This window comes from Hemiscyllium ocellatum, chromosome 25 (assembly GCF_020745735.1).
Source record: "Hemiscyllium ocellatum isolate sHemOce1 chromosome 25, sHemOce1.pat.X.cur, whole genome shotgun sequence".
Classification (NCBI taxonomy): Eukaryota; Metazoa; Chordata; class Chondrichthyes; order Orectolobiformes; family Hemiscylliidae; genus Hemiscyllium; species Hemiscyllium ocellatum.
This window is the reverse complement of record NC_083425.1, coordinates 56,617,349-56,637,786: the sequence shown is the minus strand read 5'-3', so window position 1 is coordinate 56,637,786 and position 20,438 is coordinate 56,617,349. Positions and strand designations below refer to the sequence as shown.

Below are 20,438 nucleotides of genomic sequence, written 5' to 3'. Positions count from 1 at the left end.
TCCTTTAATCCATAAAACCTACCTCGTTAGCCAAGCTTTCAGTCACCTGACATAATATCTTAGGTGCTCAATTGCATTGTTTTATTATGCTTCAGAAAAGCACTTTGGGATGTTTGTCACTTTTCAATGCAAGTTTCTTTAATAGGTTCATGCTTTTTATTTGTATATTACAGCAGATTCATGGGATCCCTGCACACATCGTTTGGATGGTGGACACAGGGGGTTTGTGTTGGCAGAAAAGGGGTCACCTTTCTCAATTTATACAATGCTGGGAACTTGGGTTGTGGTTTGGTGTGATGATATAAACATGGTAAACTGAATCATTGTGACAGTCACTATTCACTGTTAGGGAACAGCAAAATCTTGAATACATCAACAGGAACAAAACTTAAGAAAATTCATAATGCACATAGAAATGCAGCTCAGTCAACAAAGCCCAAGTTTTTCTTTGTTACAGCTCACGGTAACATAGTAACTGTTCCAAACTTTGCATTGTAATGGGTCAAAAAGCAGAGAATGTTATTACTAACCTGCAGGAAATTTGCCTAGAAACAAGTTATTTACTAATTCCTCAGTGAAAGTTTGAACTTTCTCCCCAGAAACTAAAAACTGCACCATTCACAACAACCTTTCAAACAAAATGCACACATGGCACGGTCACAGATCACCCACCCTCAAACCTCTCAGCCTTCAGTTACCGTCCAGCCCTTAACAACCTGAAGAGCATACAGCAGAAAGTAGAGAAACATGAGGATCTGCACACTCAGTTCACATGAAAATGATTTATTAAGTGCATTTTCACTGCAATGAGAAAATATTTGAGTTGTTTTACAAAGGGGAGAAGAGGGGGAGAAAGTTAAAAGAGAAAATTCTGAGGGGACAGTAATAAAATTTATAGAGACACAGATACCAAGGTGAAGAGTAGTGGTGGTAGAAGCTTGTCAGAGAAATCTTAATGGTGAAATGTATTGCTTGCATACAGATACAGACAAGAGGGATACAATGGCACAGCTACCATTTACTATCTCTTATCTTCTAACCATTGTTCCATACTGTCCCACCAATGGCGCCATTCTCTTTCCACTGTCTCTGCAAAAGCTTCAACATTACTGTATCTCAACCTGTTTTCAACTAATAAATGTGAGTGATCTGACATAACACCTCTGTTCATCTCTTTCCGCAGATATGGAGTATTTCCAAGCAATTATTCTCCCACTTTGTTCAGACTCCTGTTCTATCCAATAAAAACTAAATTCGAGTACCTTTCTGAGTGATACATAGCATGTAAGACTAGAAGGTACCATACACTCTAAGCTCTACAACACTGAGCGGCGACACTGTGATGTGATCTGGAGTAGTGACTTGCCAGGTGGACAGAAGAGGAATGCCTGGATGGCTGCTTGATGGTTCATGAGCCAAACGGGCCTCACGGCATGGACTGGGTTGGAGGGACATTTGGGACCTTGGAAAGGGATCCTGCATGGCTACCTGATGGCCGAGGGGTTTACTTCAGTGATGTAGCTTTCATTGGTTTCTTGGACATCAGGGCAGAATTAAGTATATAATTCCATCCTGATTTGCCTTACTAAAATGCAACACTCACATTAACCTGAATTAAACTCCACCTGTCACTCTCAGACCATCGGTCCATCTGATGCACTCTTCATTGTCCACTAAACCAACAATTTTTGTGTCATCTGCAAACTTACCAACTATTCCTCCCATGTTCACATCCAAAACATTTTACATAAATGACAAAAAGCAGTGGACCCAGCACTGATCCTCTAACAGCATGCATTACTCTGGGTAACATCAGCTGATTCACACCTTCAACAATTAAGACTTGCAGCCTTTGTTCAGGAATGGAATAATTTGCTTGTGATTAATTTTTTTGAGGGGTTTCCCAGAACAAATACCATCTCTGTGTAGTGCTCTGGTCTGAATGCCCCTCGAACAATTGTCTGAAGAAATTAGTCAGAACCCAAAGTGCTAATGGCGTTGCAAAGAGCCACCCAGTGTCATCCGTCTGAGATATGGGAAGCTGAGATGTGGGTTGGCCTTTCAATCTTACTCAGGGATGACCTTATATAGAATTAAATCTGGAGAAGCTAAATAAAGGAAATGACTTCAAACTGAGAACATGACAAGGATTACAGAAATCACCAGGTTTAGGGCTGATATCAGGAAGTTATACAATCAATAACAAACACTTGGTGTGAGGTATGCTTACAGCAGTAATCAAAACTTTGAAATTAAGAGTTAGCTAGATGATGCACTATTTCCACGCTGAATGGATGGGTATAACTGGACCAAGTGATCCTCAGCCTTCATCTTGTGACAACAGCAGATAGGCCTCAGTGATTTTCACTGAGTCAGCTATAAATTCCATTGCCAGCTACTTCAGTGAAATATAACGCCTGCAAGATGCTGGATATTGGCTAGATTGTGATTTCTCCATTCCCCTCTGCAGTATTAATGACTAGGCAATTTCATCTCACATAAATCCATCCCAACGTTAGCATTTCACTCTACATAGTAGTCATCAGACAACATGGATTTGTGCAATCAAAAACATTCTCTTTAGCCTTTCATCCTCACATGAACATAGAGCTTGAACCTTAGCCATCTCGCTTTTAAAGACTTTCCAATTGCCAGAAGGAGCTTTGCTGCAAATAACTTACCTGTACGCCAATCAACTCCCGCAAGTTCCAGTCTAATTCCATCAAAATTCGCCTTGCCTCAGTTTAGAACTTGAACCTGTGGACAAATTTTGTCCCCCTCCATAACTATTTTAAAATTAATAGAACCATGGTCACTAGTCTCAAAGTGCTCCCCCACTGTCACCTGTCCAACCCTATTTCCCAAGAGTAGGTAGTTTTGCCCCCTCGAGTAGGCCCATCTATATACTGCTTGAGGAAACTTTCCTGAACACACTTAACAAATTCCACTCTATCTTACCCCTTAACACTCTGGCAGTCCCAGTCTATGCTACGAAAATTAAAATCCCCATGAACATCCTCCTGGAGATCTCCCCAGTCTCCCTGCATATTTGTTCCTTTAACCCCTATTGACTATTTGGGTATCTCGAGTACAATTCCAATAAATCACCTTACCTTGCTTATTTCTTAGCTTAAATTGTGAGAAATAAAAGTATTTATGTTCAAAGGGATCTAGGTGTTTATAACAGACATGCAAAGCTAACACGCAAATATATCAAACAACTTCGAATGAAAATGGTTTGTTGCCCTATATGGGACGAAATGGTGGCTCAGTGGTTAGCACTACTGCCTCACAGCGCCAGGGACCCAGGTTTGATTGTAGCCTTGAGTGGCCGTCTGTGTGGAGTTTGCAAATTGCCCCGTGTCTGCATGAATTTCCTCTGGGTGTCCTGGTTTCCTCCCACAATCCAAAGATGTGCAGATTAGGTGAACTGGCCATACATGCTAAATTGCTCAGTGCTCAGGGATGTATAGTGCATTAGTGAGGGCTAAATAAAGGATAACAAGGAATGGGTCTGGGTGGGGTCGGTGTGGACTTGTTGAGCCGCAGGGCCTGTCGCCACACTGTAGGGATTCTAGTCTATATTGCACTACATTCAACTTCTCTTGCAATTAAGTAATGCTTTAAGTGCACAGCATACTGCTGAGACTGCATCTGGAGTATTATACAGAGTCCTTGCCCATTGTCAATGGAAGGGTATTCTGACCACAGAGGAATAACAGGTTCACCAAACCCATTTCTGAAGTGGTGCGATTGGTCCTGTTTTCTAGAGCGTCTAGAAGAATGAGAATCTCAAGAGCTTGCAAATTCCAAAAAGGATAGACAGAGTACCAGCAGAAATACTGTTTCCTTCAGCTGTGGTCAATATCTTGGTCACAGTCTCAGGCCAAAAAGGAATTTCTTCAGAGTGGTGAACCTTTGGAGTTCTCTACCCAGAAAGCCGTGAAATTTCAATCATTATGTTCAAGACAGATTTTTGACTGCTATTCAGTAATGACAGCAAATGATATGGGGATAATGTGGAAATATAGCATTTAGGGAGATGGTCAGTCATGATCTAGAATTCCATAACAGGCTCAAGGGACTGAATGTCTACTCCTACAACCTGTGTTAACACAGCACTGGGTTTACCAAGTTAACTATAGAATACTACAAGACTTGTAAAGTCACTGCCTGGAGAATTACTGATTGAATAAATTAACTAATAATTGTAAGCAATGCAAAAATCACAGCAAATTTTAAAAGTTTCATGGCAAATGCGATTGGAAGCAAGCTGGAAGTAGTTAGCAGGTCAATCAGCATCACGAGGAGAACAGGCCAGTTAATGGTAATTGTGGACATCTGACATGTTGGGAAACCTGCAGTACTAAGGGGAACTGGAACAGGGGGAAAACTGTTCATGAATGTTCTAATTAGCGACAGGTCTCAAGAAACTGAGGTTATGTTTCTACTTATCATCTAAATTATAACTAAAACATCAATAACAGAGTAAAAGCAAAATCCAGTGTAGGTTGAAAATCTGACACAAACACAGAAACTCAACAGGTCTGGAAAGAGAAACCATTAAATATCAAGTCCGGTGAAACGTTTTGTTTCACTTTCCACAGATGTTACCTGACTGGAGTTTCTTCAGTATTGACTGTGTTTGCATCAAAAACACCATTCTGATAACATCAAAATAAACCTTTCATTACCAAAGGCAAACTAAAAACAACCTTAATTTCACACTATGTTTCACCCATGCTCATTTCTGATGCTGCTTTTCCACCATTCGCCCAGCAGAAAGGAGTATTAAAAGGGAAGGTTAATCTCTAAGAGGTAGTGCTATTCTGAGCCAGAATTTCAATGCAGCAACATCCTGTCCAGTCCAGTCCAGTCATACAAAATTTCAGACTTACAGAAGTGCAAATCAGATCACTACAATCAAATTAAACAATGCTTTAATGTCAATTCATCTCCAGTGCAATCATGTTGAAATGTTTTCAGGAAAAATTATTTCTAGCACCATAGCAAACAAGCTGTATTTGTATAGTTTTGTTAAATCATCCCATGACACTTCGCAGAAGCATAATCATGTCATACTAAGTGTATTATTTGAACAAGGTGAGGTCTGCTTAAGGATCTTGATTTCACTAGTCCCACCAAGGTCACTTATAAACAGCAAAAGCTTCGAGATTGCAAAATATGTCTGTGTACCATTATAGCTTCAGAATAGGTATTTGAGGACAGAACTAGAGATCAGAAGGGAATTTAGGGATTCTCTGGAAGCCAGTCTTTTCAAAAACCAAAGCACACCCAAAGTGTGTTGGCAAGCATGAATGACATGTATCCCTATACCACTGGTGAGCACACAGGGTAAAGGTAATTTTTACCAGATCCTATTGTTGAGAGTCAGCCACGTCTGCTCCCCACTAACACCTCTCAGTCTCAAGCCTTTCCAGAAGTGCTGCTCTCATAGGTTTTCAACGTTCCATGAATTAGGACTAAGCAGGAGTTTAAACTAAAATTGACAGTTTACAAGACTTAGTTTGGGAAATTTTAAAGTCAATTCAATACAATACACCAAAGGTTGTCTGCACCTTGATTGCTTTGCCATACACCACACATCATTCAATGAGTTAACATAATGCTAAACACAAAGCCAAGAAAATTATGGCCCACAAGACATCTGATTACATCAGTGCACCAGCAGTTGAGCTCACCACACGTTTGCAAAGGCTGCAGTTAAATCAGAGTGGAATAGGACTGTGTAGAACAGTGGCAGCCTGGTGCAAAGGCTGAACATTTTCCACCTTTGTTGTCTCAGATGTCCTGCCAAGAAATCCAATGATACAAATTCATCAATTGAAAGGACCTGCAGCTAGACCTATTGCTTACTGATGCCTGATCTGATTCAACAATATTCAATGGATGGATGACAACCTGGTCTTTCTGAATGGTGAACTGGCAGAGTTGCAAGATGCTTTACATCCATACCTCTAAAAGAAGGGACATAGAGAGAGACACTAAAATGACAGCTAACAGGGCCCAATGAAAGACAACGAATCCTGCACCCTCTCATCCACAGCAAATGCAGGAGAGACTACCAAGCCAGAACCACACCAGGTGATGCTTAACAGATTGACAAGTAATAAACCATTATCTCAAAATGAAGACTGCAAATATTCTGCAGCAGAGTGACAATATCTGCTTCAGAACAATCCAGGTTTATAGGTGCTGCAGTTTAAATCTTGCTGCATCAATCTTTGAGCTGCAAGCTGAAACTAGAGTATAATTTATTCTTCAAGATGCAGAAATTTAAGGTTCTTTGTACTTAAAGTCAGATTGCTGTTCATGTACTGGACACTCTTTTGTAAAGAAAGTGCACTAACTCCAAGGTATGAATCGTGTGTTAAAGTAATTAGTAATGGGGAATATGGCTGTACACATTCCACTAACACATTTGTCTCCTTTTGCATGGGAGACTTTTGGAAGACATTTGTATCGTAAATCAGATGCAAAATGTTTGGTTAAATAATGGCACAGGAAGAAAAACTGCATATAAGATAATCAGATGCAAAAAGGAGTTCAGAATATCAGTTACCACGCAATTAGACAATGCAAAAAAAGCTCATGGCAGGAAGTTCAGAAAGATGTATAGGTTTCTAAATATTCATCTAGATCTAGCTTTCAAGTCAGCTTCCTGCTGTGTTTCTCAACTGTCTGAGGATATGGTATTTCACAACACGAGTACAAATTCTAGCAATGGTCCTCTTCCTCCTCAGGATTTCTCTAGCTTCACCTCTAGATGTTGTTTGTGTTCCCAACAACTTGAATCTGTACACTCCTACTTAATTGAATAAATATACTCAAACATTTTATTCACAAGAATTTTCTTTTGCTCATACCTTTCATTGGAGTCTATACCTCCCTCAGTTTCACCCCTCTCAAGAGTATCTGAGTTACTTTTCCATCTCCTAGATCAGTTTCTCTTTGTGCCCACTTCCCTAGAGATGCTGAAATAAAGTTAAAGGTTTGTGCAGTGGAAGGAGAAACCTGCAATTTAGCTTTTTGTGCCTTGTTATACATACTTTGAGAGAAGGAAAGGGGAAGTTAAGCAGGCCACAAAAAAGCGGAAGGGATTGGGAGGCTGCAGCTTATAAAAGAAGTGTGCCTTGGGAGATGCTTATAGAAGCTGTAGCCAGGAAGTAGATAAGCACATTTCAGTTATCTCTTCACTACATGCGATTGAAATGAGGAATGTAGTTCCCTCTACATGGCGGAAACTGGAAAAAGATCACTCCCTCACTGCGAAAGGATAACAGTTAGAATGACAGGGTATTTTAAAGGTTAAGGATACCAGCCTTAATGGAGCAAGTTCCACAAACAAATGCTGTTTGATTTGCTGTTACTTGTGTAGGGAGCATGATAGATATCTTGTTACATTTAACACCCAGAATGAATTAAATGATCAGTTAATGTGATTGATATGGTTGAAGAATAAACGCTGGCCAAGGCACTGGAAGAAAGCCCCTATTCTTAGTATTATGCCATAACATCTTTTAAATCAACTACACTGCAGCCAGGAACTTTGTTTAACACCTCATCCAAGACAGGGGGCATTACCCCTAAATATTGTGAAAGTTCAGTCAAGTTCATGTGCTCAAGATCTGGCCAGCAGCTTGAATTCTGAAATCTTCTGATACGGAGGCTGATACGTGCATAGTTACAGTGTACAATCAACTTATGAAGGGGTATTTTCCTGGACTCACCAGACATTGTTCAGTACAACAGGGAGAAATGATCTAGTAACTCTAAGTCAGAGTACGTGCATGAAAACCTACTAAATATTTGAGAGCCCTATGAGGCTAATGTAAACAAAATGGCTATATTTGCAGTTGAACCAAATGAGGATTTAAACCTACAGCAAATGCAGCCTTAAATAAAAAGTATATAACAAGAGTTTCTACACACAGTTAATTAGGAAAAAAACAAAGTTGGCACCAGAGAATTAACAAGGATAACGTCATGCAGCCGCTCAATAGTGGCTGAATATCAAAATATGGAAGGGAGAGGGGCACTGAGCAAAATTCTCATCAGTTGGGAAGTTACTGAGTAAAATGATGGAACTGCAGATTGACAAGTCTCCAAGTAATGATGTACTTGATCCAAGGATCTCAAAAGTAGTAGTTAAGGTAGTGAACATGCTGTTAATTTTCCAAATATTTCTGAGAAGGTTCATGAGACTTAGAGGTAGAAATTATGACCCCCTCTGTTAAAGGGACAGAGGCAGAGAATAGGAATCCATAGGTCAGTTATGACAATCCCTCCAATTGTGTTTTTTTTTGTTCAACCTGGAAGGGGAGGAACAGGCAGTAGAGCTTGTAGGAGGATGCTGGGAAAGCCGAAAGGTCTGAAGGCAGATAAATCACCCGGACAGATGGACTGACCCCAGAGTTCTGAAGGAGATAGCTGAGGAGTGTGTAGAGGCATTAGTGGTGATCTTTCAGGAAACACCCAGCTTCAGGGAGGATCCCAGAGAACTGGAAATGAACAATACAATATCCACTTAAGGGAGAGGAGGAGTGAGAGGGACAGAAGACAGCAAACTATAGGCCAGTTAGCTTGACCTCAGACATTGATAAGATTTTAAGAGTCTATTATTAAGAATGAGATTGCAAAGTACTTCGAATGCATAGCAAAATAGAGTTTAGTCAGTATAGCTTTGCCAAGGGGAAGTCATGCTTGTTAGGATTGTTTGAGGAGGTAAGAAGCAAAGGAGAACCAGAGGATGTGATCTAATTGGATTCTAGAAGGTGCTGCACAGGAGATTGCTAAATAACATCAGGGCCCCGGTGTTAAAATAATAGAATGCCTACGGCATGGAAGTAGGCCACTCAGCCCATCGAATCCATAACAACCCTCTGAAGAGATCCAATCCTGACCCAAGCACTACCCCAGCACTGTAATCATGCATTTCCCATAGCTAATCCAGCTAACTTGCACATCCTGGACACTAAGGGGCAATTTAGCAATGGTCAATTCACCAAACCTGCGCATTTTTGAACTGTGGGAGGAAACTCACACGACATGGGGAGAATGTGCAAACCCAATAGTCATCTGAAGATAGAATCGAACCCTGGGGCTGTGAAACAGCAGTGCTAACGACTGAGCCAAAGTACTGGCATGAATACTGAACTGGCTGACTGGCAGAAGGCAGAGTGGGGGTAAAGGGGCCTTTTTCAGGCTGGCAGCTGGTGACTATGGAGTTCCGAAGGGTCAGTGCTGGGACCACAACTATTCACTTTATACATTAATGAACTGGACGAAGGAACTGAGGGCATTATTTCTAAGTTTGCAGATGACACAAAGATGGGTGAAGACACAGGTAGCATTGAGGGTGCAGGGATGCTATAGAAAGCCTTGGACAGGCTAAAAGAGTGGGCCAAATGGAATACAACATAGGAAAGAATGAGGTTATGCACTTACGAAAGAAGAATGTAGGCACAGACTATTGTCTAAATGGGGAATGGCTTCAGAAGTCTGAAGCACAAAGGGACTTAAGAGTCCTAGTTCAGGATTCTCCTGAGGTTAACATGCAGGTTAAGTTGGCAGTTAGGCAGATACAGTGATAGCATTCATTTTAAGTTGGTTAGAACACAACAGCTTATCAAACAAGGAGTGATTGAGGACTCTAGGTCTGTACTTGAAGGAATTACAAAAATGGGGGGGGGGGGGGGAAGTGGGGGAAATGTGATTGTAACTTATACTGAGAGGCCCGGATAGAGTGGACATAGAGAAGATATTTCCATTAGTGAGAGATACTAGGACCCAAGGGCACAGTCTCAGAGTGAAAGGACGACCAACTACAATAGAAATGAGGAGGAATTTCTTCAGCTAAAGGGTGGTGAATCTGTGGAATTCAATTCCACAGAAGGCAGTGCAAGCCATGTCATTGAGCATATTTAAGACAGCAATTGATAGGTTTTCATTAGTAAAGGAATCAAGGGCTCTTGGGAGATATCAGAATAATGGGGTTCAGAAAAATATGTGCTGCAATTGAGTGATGTAGCACACTCATTGGGCAACTCTGCTCCTATATCTTATAGTGCATGGACCCTCAGCAGAGCAGCACTGCTGAGAGGATACATTGACCAGTTAGACTGATGTCAGTCATGGGAAGGTTTTTGAATCAATTAAGGCAGGCATAATTGGTCCTTAAATAAACACATGGGAATCAGAGTCACGACAAATCATGTTTTAACCAAATTATTATTGCTCCTTGAAAGAGTAACACGAGTTATAAATAAAGGTGTAGACATAATCGTGCTGAATTTCCAGAAGCATTTGATTTAAAAAAGTACAAATTGTATGAAACAGGATCTCACGACATCAGGATTACGAGTTAAGGACAGAAAATCAACTGGGTGGCTGAAAATGGAATATGCAAATATTGGGCCTCTTCAGTGCTACTGGAGTCGTGTTGAGCCTTCAACTTCTAAAAATTTATATCAATGATTTAAATGAGTAAAGATATGGTAGATAAATTTGTAAGTTCCACAAGATAGGCAAGAAAGTATGTTGTGAAGAAAGCATTAAGGAGATGGGTTCAGTGAATGGTGAAAAAACCCAACCAATAGAGTATAAATGAGAAATCACGAAGTTCTTCATTTTGTTATGAAGAATAAATAAAAAACTTAAATGAAGACAGACAGCAGGATTACAACGTGCAAAGGAATCCAAGCATTCTAATGCACGAGTCACAATAACCTACTTTGCAGTTGGGTACAAGTAACTAAGGCAGCTGATGAAATGCTAACCCATATTACAAGAACAACTGAACAACAAGCAAGGGTATTATGCTTCAGTTGCTCAGAGCATTGATTTCACCACACCTCAAATACTACGGATAGTTTTGGTCTCCTTATTTCAGGAAAGATGTAAATATGTTGAAGGTGGCTCAGAGGGCATTTATTGGTCACCCGACTAAGTGATTTGACTAACAAAGAAAGGTTAGGTTAGTAGACTAGGTTTTGCAATTAATGAAAAAGAGGAAAGGTCTTGGATTTGTGTAGCATCATTCACAACCTCAGTTCCTCCCAAAGCATTTCACAGCTAATGAAGTATTTTAGGAGTATAATCACAAAACAACCAATCTGTACATAACAAGCACCCACAAACTGCAATGCGATCATTAAACTGTCTTAGTGATGTTGGCTTTGGGATAAACATTTGTCAGGACACCAAGGACAACTCCCTCTCGATCAAAATAATGTTATTAGAACATGTAAAAGCCCAGCTGTGAATGTAGGTGGAGTCTCAGTTTAACATCTCACAGCACTGTGCAAAACTGTTACTTAGGCCGCATAGAGCATTGGGTTGCAATAGCACTGGGGTAAAAGTAAATGTGTTGTTGTTAAGATACTGCACTCCATCTGGAATATAGAGAAAACACTTTCTAAATTATTTGCCTAGGCTCAGTAACGTTAAAGAGAAACAATAAACCGAACATTAAGGGAAATAAACAATGACCTCAACTATCAGGAATTTAACCATGGAGAAAAGTTAAGCATACTTAACAGCTTACCACGTTGGCAAAGGAGACTTACCTGATAATAAGAATTGATAAAATTGATTCACACAAATCGCTCATGGTGGTGAGGGGTTCACATTAAGGTAAACAAGTAAGAAGTGAGGATGAAGACCTTTTACACCTAATAGAATCAAGCAACAGAATATCACAAGGAAAAAGTACTGAAGTGCCAGTATAAATAGTTCAAGGAACAGTTAGGTGGGATCTGGAAGACAATTCGATGAAGAGTATGCAGAAAAGGAAGCTTGGTGATGGAATATTCAAAAAAATGTTACTATATTATATTATTGGACCTAACAGTACTATTAAGGCTCCATTGACTGGTTTGAGGGATGGTGGGGCTAAAGCCTCAAAAATGACAACAACCTTTCAAGCAGTCACTGATGCAGTTACCACATAGCACTTCAAACACTGGCTACAACATTTCAATTCAATGGAAGAATTGAAGAAGGAATGTCCAAGTGTTATTGCGCTGGGCGAGTAATCTAGAGACCAAGATCATGATTTAGGGATCAGAGTTCTAGCCTACTATCACAGATGGTAGAATTTTAATTCAATAAAAAGCTGGAATTAGAAGTTGAACAATAACAATGAAACCACTCAATTATTATAAGAACTCATCTGGTTCACGGATATCCTTTAGGAAAAGAAAACTGCCATCCTAATCTGGTCTAATCTACATAACTCCAAACACAGTGGAGTTGATTGAACTGCTCTCTGAAATGGCTAAGCGAGCTACTCAGTTCAAGGACAATAAATACTGGCCTAGCCAGGACTGCTGAAATCCCATGAATGAATAAACCCAAGAGGATGCAGAAACTACTGTGTTTTAATCTGTCCTAATTCTCTGCCAAGCTATGCAGTCAGGGCCTTCATTGGCAAACATCCTAACATGACTGAAGCACACATGCCATTAAAGGATCACAGACAAGGAGCACGCTCATGAAGCATTATTCCAATGTCAAAACTCAAGCAGCTACCAAAGATTCCTGATTTTTTGCAAGATTTATTAACAAAATTCCTTCACAGGAAATGTAAAACACTCACTGTAGAACTCATGGGGGATTTTAAAATAAGGATAAGTCTTGCTGGTCCAGAGTCAGTGTAGTTCTTTAAGCAGAGAGTTAATGGGAGACATGGAATGAGTTACAATACACAAAGTTTTGGATGAGCTCAAAGTGATGGGATTTCACACTTTTCTAGCCCTCATCCACAGCCCAGTAAAAAATCAGAAGTCAGCTGCGATTGAGAATAATGAATGGCAGCAACATCAAACCATACCAACTGAACTAAATCCACAGAGGTAAAAACAAAGACTGCAAATGCTGGAATCCACAGAGCCAAGAAGACAGAGTGACTGCATTAACAATAAAGTGTTCATAATTTACTCACCCTTTCCAAAAATCAATCAGGTCATCTTTTGCATTAGCAATATTTAGCCACAACACTGCATCACTGCACTGAACCGAGTCACTGGAGCAGGAAGAGACACAGACACAGAAGAGGGGGGAGCAAGAGGATAAAATCAGGATGGAAAGCAATGCCCTTCCCACACCCTCTCAACCTTTCTGGACATAGGCAGTGAGTACTGCAGATGCTGGAGATTAGAGTCAAGAGTGTGGTGCTGGAAAAGCACAGGTCAGGCAGCATCCAAGGAGCAGGAAAATCAATGTTTCAGGCAAAAGTCATTCATCAGGAATGAGGCTGGGAGCCTCAGGGTGGAGAGATCAATGGGAGGAAGGTGGGGCTGGGGAGAGTAGCTGAAGCGCAATAGGTGGGGATGGAGGTGTTGGGTTGGAGGGGAGGATGGTGCAGATAGATGGGAAGGAAGATGGATAGATGGGACAGGTCACAACAGTGCTGAGCTGGAAGGCTGGAACTGGGGCAAGGTTGTTTTGGGGGGGGGGGGGGTAGGAAACTGGCTAAGTCCACATTGATGCCCTGGGGTTGAAGGGTCCTGAAGCAAAAAATGAGGCATTCTTCCTCCAGGCATTGGATGGTAATGGAGTGGTACTGGAAGAGGCCCAGGGCCTACATGTCCTTGGCACAGCGTGTGCAGGGGAGTTGAAGTGTTGGGCCAAAGGGAAGCGAGGTTGATTGGTGCAGCTGTCCCGGAGATGTTCTCTGAAGCTGGCATCCTCTCTCCACAATGTAGAGGAGACCGCATTGGGAGCGATGGATATAGTAAGTGACATGTGGAAGAGCAGGTGAAGTTTTGATGAATGTGGAAGGCTCCTTCGAGGCGTAGATGAGGGGGAAGGTGTGGGCACAGGTTTGGCAACTCTTGCGTTGGCAGGTTAAGGTGCTGGGAGGGAAGGGTGCGAAGAGAGACATGGACCTGACAAAACAGTCGCAGAGGGATTGATCTTTATAGAAAGCGGATAGGTGTGGGAAGGGAAATATATCTCTAGTGGCGGGGTCGGTTTGTAGGTGGCGGAAATGGTGGAGGATGACGTGATCCTTCCAGAGGTTGGTGAGGACTGGAGGGTTCTGTCCTTGTTGCGGTTGGAGGGTGGAGGTGTGGGAAGTGGATGAGATGCGCTGGAGGGCATCAACCTCACCTAGTAGGGTGCAGTCTTTAAAGGAGAAGGCCATCTGGTGTGCTGTGTGGTGGAACTAGTCCTCCTGGAAGCAGATGCAGCAGAGGTGGAGGAATTGGGAATAAGGGACAGCATTGTTGCAGGAGGCAGTGGGAGGTGGTGTAATCCCAGGTAGCTGTGGAAGTCGGTGCATTTGTAGAAAACGTCAGTGTTGAGTTGGTCACCGTTGACGGAGATGGAGAGGTCCAGGAAGGAGAGAGAGGTGTCAGACATGGTCCAGGTGAATTTAATGTTGGGGTGGAATGTATTGGTGAAGTTGATGAACTGTCTGGGAGCATGATGCAGTCATTAATGGAGTGGAGGAAAAGGTGGAGGAGTGGTGCCAGTGTAACTGCGGAAGATAGACTGTTCCACGTAGCTGACAAAGAGACCGGCATAGCTGGGGCCCATGCGGCTGTCCATGGCTATGCCTTTCATCTGGAGGAAGTGGGAGGATTCGAAAGAGAAATTGTTAAGGGTGAGGGCCAGTTCAGCTGAGCGAATAAGTGTGCCAGTGAAGGGTACTGGCAGGGACGTCGGGCGAGGAAGAAACGGAGAGTTTGAGGCCCTGATCTTGGCAGAAGGAAGTGTTTCGGGTCAGAGAAGGTAAGATGAGGCGCTGGGGGCCAAGGAAAAGGAAGTCTTGGAGGAGGTGGAGAGCGTGGGTGGTGTCCAAAACGTATTTGGGAAGTTATTGGATCGGGGGAATAGGACAGTATTGAGGTACGTGGAGATGAATTCGGCAGGGCAGGAGCAGGCTGAGACAATAGGCCGGCCAGGGTAGTCAGGCTTGTGGATCTTGTGGACAGAGGCTACACTTTCAGACATGGCAGGGCTAAACCTCTCATCCACTGGCCAACATAAGCAAAAAGGGGGGAAACAGAAAGACAGAGTACAACAACACTGAAATGATTCCATCGTTCATTTATGATCGTAAAATGTTCTACTTGGCCAGATATTTTCAGATTGTAATCTGCCCTAGCTTAGCATAAAAATGCCAAAATGAAAAACACCCTCATCTTAAGAATTCAATTGCTGAACTGTCACCAATCACCACCCTTTACAACTCCACCTCCAAAATAAACACACAAAAAGCAACAGCTCCCTGCAATCTGATGGTTCTGCTACGTACATAAACAAGAAATGAGACAGGATAATCATCAGCCATGAGCCAGAGTATAAAAGGCTAGAATTACCATCGTGCTACAGCCAGCTCAATCCCACTGCAGTAAACCCCTCCATGAAAAGTCACTTGGCAATTTTGACATATACAACTGTCCAGAAATATCAGGAATTCACAAGAGTACAGGGAGTCTGAAACACACCTGCTTTTGTTCTTCAAATTGATATTAGCACTGCGGGTGACGAAGATATTGTTTGTTCTGTGCTACATATGGAGAATATTCTTGAAAATATTGTCTCCCACTCTCTGGTGTCAAAAATTACAGAGTGAACATTCAGAGTTACAGCCTTTAGTGGAGAACAAAAACATTCCCCGGGATTGTGTAATGATGGTGCTCCACCTTTGGCAGCCACTAGTTAGGCCTGAAAGCTTTGGTAAAGAAGGTTGCTATTTGGATTCTCTGCACGACTCAGAACAGAATGTTACAGCACAGAACAGGCCCTTCGGCCTTCAATGCTGCGCCAACCTGTAGAACCAATCTGAACCCTATCTATCCTACACTGTTACATTTTCATCCATATGTCTATCCAATGACTATTTAAATGCCCTTAAAGTTGGTGAGGCCATTTCTTTTGCAGGCAGTGTGTTCCACGCCAATACTACAGAGTAAAGAAACTTTCTCTGACATCTGTCACCTTTCAATTTAAAGCTATGACCCCTTGTGCTAGCCATCACTATCCAAGGAAAAAGGCTCTCACTGTCCACCCTATCTAACTCTCTGATTATCTTATATGTCTCAACTTTCTTTTCTCTAACAAAAAAAGCCTCAAGTACCTCAACCTTTCCTCATAAGACCTTCCCTCCATACCAGGCAACATCCTAGTAAATCTCCTCTGAACCCTTGCCAAAGCTTCCACATCCTTCCTATAATGTGGTGACCAGAACTGTATGCAATACTCCAAGTATGGCCGCACCATAGTTTTGTACAGCTAGAGCATGACCTTGTGGCTAAAAGTCAATCTCTCTACCAATAAAAGTTAACATACCATATGCCTTCTTAACAACCCTATCAATCTGGGTGGCAACTTTCAGGGATCTATGTACCTGGACACCGCGATCCACTGCTCATCCACGCTTCCAAGAATCTTACAATTAGCCTAGTACTCTTTATTCCTGTTGGTCCTGCCAAAGTGAATCACCTCACACTTTTCTGCATTAAACTCGATTTGCCACCTCTTAGCCCAACTCTGCAGCTTAACCATGTCTGTTTCCTGCAACACCCTCCAGCATCATCTACAACTCTACCAACCTCAGTGTCATCCGTAAATTTACTAACCCTTCCTTTTAATCCCTAGTCTTGGTCTTTTATAAAAATGACAAACAGCAATGGCCCCAAATTCTTGCGGTACACAACTAGTAACTAATACCTCCTCGTGAACCTCAATCTCCTTTAGTCTAGTCGCCTGTATCTCAGTATTTTCAACAACATTGTATTTTTACATTGCGAGTACTGACGAAAAATATTCATTTAGCACTTCCCCCATTTCCCTGGACTCCATGTACAACTTCCCATTACTATCCATGATTGGCCCTAATCTTTCTCTCGTCATTCTCTTATTCCTGATATACCTTTAGAAAGCTTTAGGGTTTTCCTTGATCCTCTTTGCCGATGACTTCTCATGTCCTCTGCTGGCTCCTCTATGTTCTTTCGGTCTTGCCTAATCACATCATAATTGCCATTCCCCCAGCAATAACTCTTGCCCTGCAATACCCTTGCTCTTTCCATCGCTAAAACAAACATAACCAAATTGTGGTCACTATCACCAAAGTGCTCACCTACCTCCAAATCTAACACCTAGTCAGGTCCATTACGCGATACCAAATCCGAAGTGGCCTTGCCGCTTGTTGGCTTGCCTACATACTGTGTCAGGAAACCATCCTGTACACACTGGACAAAAGCTGACCCATCAAAAGTATTTCCAGTCAATATTTGTAAAGTTAAAGACTCACAGGGAATAACCAGCAACTAATGACCTGAACAGAAAGCCAAATGCAGCATTGTAGTAGGTCATATCAACTTTGAATTTTATTAATCCTGACCCACTGTAAATTGTGAACAGAGTCTGATTGCATGTTGCTTCATACGGAGGTCCTCTGATGCCAAGAGGAATGTTTTGAAGCCTGCGATCAGTGGTTTCCAAAAAGACAGAACCTATAATCAAAACTTGATATGGATCCTTCTTCAGTCATATTTGGGAAACTAATTAAACTAGATATTCAACACAACTTCCAGTTGCATTTCAATTCAACACACCAATGTGTTTCCTGGTCAACATTTCTGTCTTGAGCCAGCTGCAGTGCTCCAGTGAGGTTCAGTGCAAGCTGGAAGAACAACATCTCACTTGGAGACCCAACAGGCTTTAGGACTCAATACTGAGTTCAATAGTTTTATAATATGAACACCTCCTGACATGTCTTTTACCCACTCCCACACCCCTGAGGGGACATGGGCTATTTTCAGCACAGCCAATCATTTTCATCAACACACGGTCCCTGTTACCAGGTTTTCTCCTTTCCTGCATTATTCTCAACCATCACTTTGTCTGCCTATTTTTCTTTCTCTACCAAATTTCGTCTTGCTCTTTGAGCTTCTGTGTACCTGCTCACATCTCCCGCCTCCCTCTCCCCCCCCCCCCCCCAATCCCCCCCTCTCCCCCCAACCCCACCCCCCTCCCACCACCCGGTCATCAGCATATATACCACTGTATTCTGTCTACTCAGTTGAGGAAGAGTCCTTGTACTCTGCTTTCTGTCCACCAACGTTGCCAGATTTAGAGTTGTTCCAGTGATTTGTTTCAGATTCATGAGAAAACTTCAACTGAGTGACCAACTCTCGAACTTCCCTTTTTCATAACAGCAACTTACCGAAATAAATTAAAGACAAAGAATAACTAGAGAGAGAATAGGACCACTCAAGGACCATAGTTGACACGTGTGGAACTGCAGGAAATGGGCATGGTCCTCAATGTAAATTTCTCCTGTTTTTATTGGGGAAAAAGACATGAAGAATTAGGAACTTTGGAAAGTAAGAAGTCATATCTTGGAGATAGTCCATATCACAATAGAGGTGGCACTGCATGTATTAGAATGTATGAAGGTGGATAAATCTTCTGGTCCTGACCAGATATATCCAAGAAGACTGCAAGAAGCTAGAGAAGAAATTGAGGGGGCACTGGCTGATATTTTTGCATCATCGTTAGCCACAGGTGAGGTTCTGGAAGACTGGAGAGCCGTGAATGTTCTACCCTTATTCAAGATGAGCTACAAAGAAAAACCTGGGAACTATACGCCAATAAGCCTAACATTTGTGGTAGGTTCGCTACTTGAGAAGATTCTGAGAGATAATATATCCATGTATTTGGAGAGATGGTTTGATTAGGAATAGTCAGCATGGCTTTCTGTGGGAGATCATGAAAAAAGAACATTACAGTACAGCAACAGGCCCTTCAGCTCTCCAAGCCTGTGCCAATCCAGTTCCTTTAACAAAACCTGTCACCTATTTCCTAAGGATCTGTCTCCTTTTGCTCCCGGAGTGAAAGTGAGTACTGAAGATGCTGGAGATTAGAGCCAAGAGTGTGGTGCTGGAAAAGCACAGCAGGTCAGGCAGCATCTGAGGAGCAGGAAAATCGATGTTTCGGGCTAAAGCCCTTCATCAGGATTCCTTCTATTATTTGCCACTCCACCAATCTTGGTGTAATCTGCAAACTTGCTAATGAGGAAACCAATATTCTTCCAGATCACTTATATATATCACAAACAGGTCTCCACTTTGAGAAGCTCCCTTCCACCACTACTACTGTCTCCTGTTGCCAAACCAGTTCTCTATCCATCTAGCTAGAACACCCTGGAGCCCAGCCTACTATGGGGAACATTATCAAACGCCCACTAAGTCCATGAAAAATGACATCTTCATCCCTTCCTTCATCAAGCAACTTTATTACCTCCTCAAAAGAATTCTATTAAGTTTGTAAGACCTGCACAAAATCATGCTGCCTATCACTGACAGGTCCATTTTCTTCCAAATTGATATATATCCTATCCCTCAGTATCTTCTCATGCCTCAAACAGTTTTTCTGATGAAGTGACCAGAAAGGTTGACAAGGGCAAGGTGGTAAACGTAGTCTATATGGATTTCAGTAAGGTCTTTGATAAGGTTCCACATGGTAGACTGCTCTGGAAGGTCAGAGCATATGGAATCCAGGGGGAGCTGGCAAACTGGATACACAACTGGTTTGATGATAGGAAGCAGATAGTAATATTGGAAGGATGCTTGTCAGACTGGAGGCCTGTGACCAATGGAATGCCTCAGGGCTCGGTGCTGGGCCTACTACTGTTTGTTATCTATATCAATGATTTGGATGAGGAGGTATAAAGCGTGATTATTAGTTTGTAGACGACACTAAAATAGGAGGTATCACAGACAGTTATCAGAAATTGCACCTTGATCAGCTGGAGAAGTGGACTGAGAAACAGCAAATGGAGTTTAATACAGATAAGTGTGTGGTCTTGCATTTTGGAAAATCAAATCAAGGAAGGAGTTTCATTGTCAACGGCAGGGCCTTAAGGAGTGTAGTGGAACATAGGGACCTTGGAAGCTGTGTTCATGGTTCTCTGAAAGTGAAATACCAGGTAGACAGGACAAGGCGGCTTTTGGCACACTGGCCTTCATCAGTCAGGGCATTGAGTATAGAAGTTATTTTGCAGTTACCCAGGACATTGGTGAGACCGCACTTGGAGCACTGCGTTCAGTTTTGGTCATGATGCTTTCAGAAGGATGCTACTAAACTGGTAAGCGTGCATAAGAAATTTAAAGAATGTTGCCAGCAGTTCCTGAGTTTTAGGAAGAGTTTGGACAAGCTACAGCATTTTTCTTTCAAGCATAGGAAAATGAGGAGGGATCTTATAGAAATGTATAAGATCATGAGAGGCATAGATAGGGTGAATGCATTGTCTTTTTCCTAGGGTTGGAGAATTGAGATTAGATGGCATCAGTTTATGATTTGAGGGGAAAGGATAAAAGGGGCAACTTATTTGTGTACACAGAGGGTGGTACGCATATGGAAAGAGCTGCCATCGGAAGTGGTTGAGGCAAACATTTAAAAAG

General features: G+C 42.1%; 1 protein-coding gene across 1 annotated transcript in view; it reads right to left on the bottom strand.

The window, feature by feature from the left end:
* Positions 1-20,438, bottom strand: part of LOC132827706 (growth factor receptor-bound protein 2) — a 138,377-nt gene that overhangs the window by 110,783 nt on the left and 7,156 nt on the right. The gene's annotated exons all lie outside the window — the stretch shown is intronic.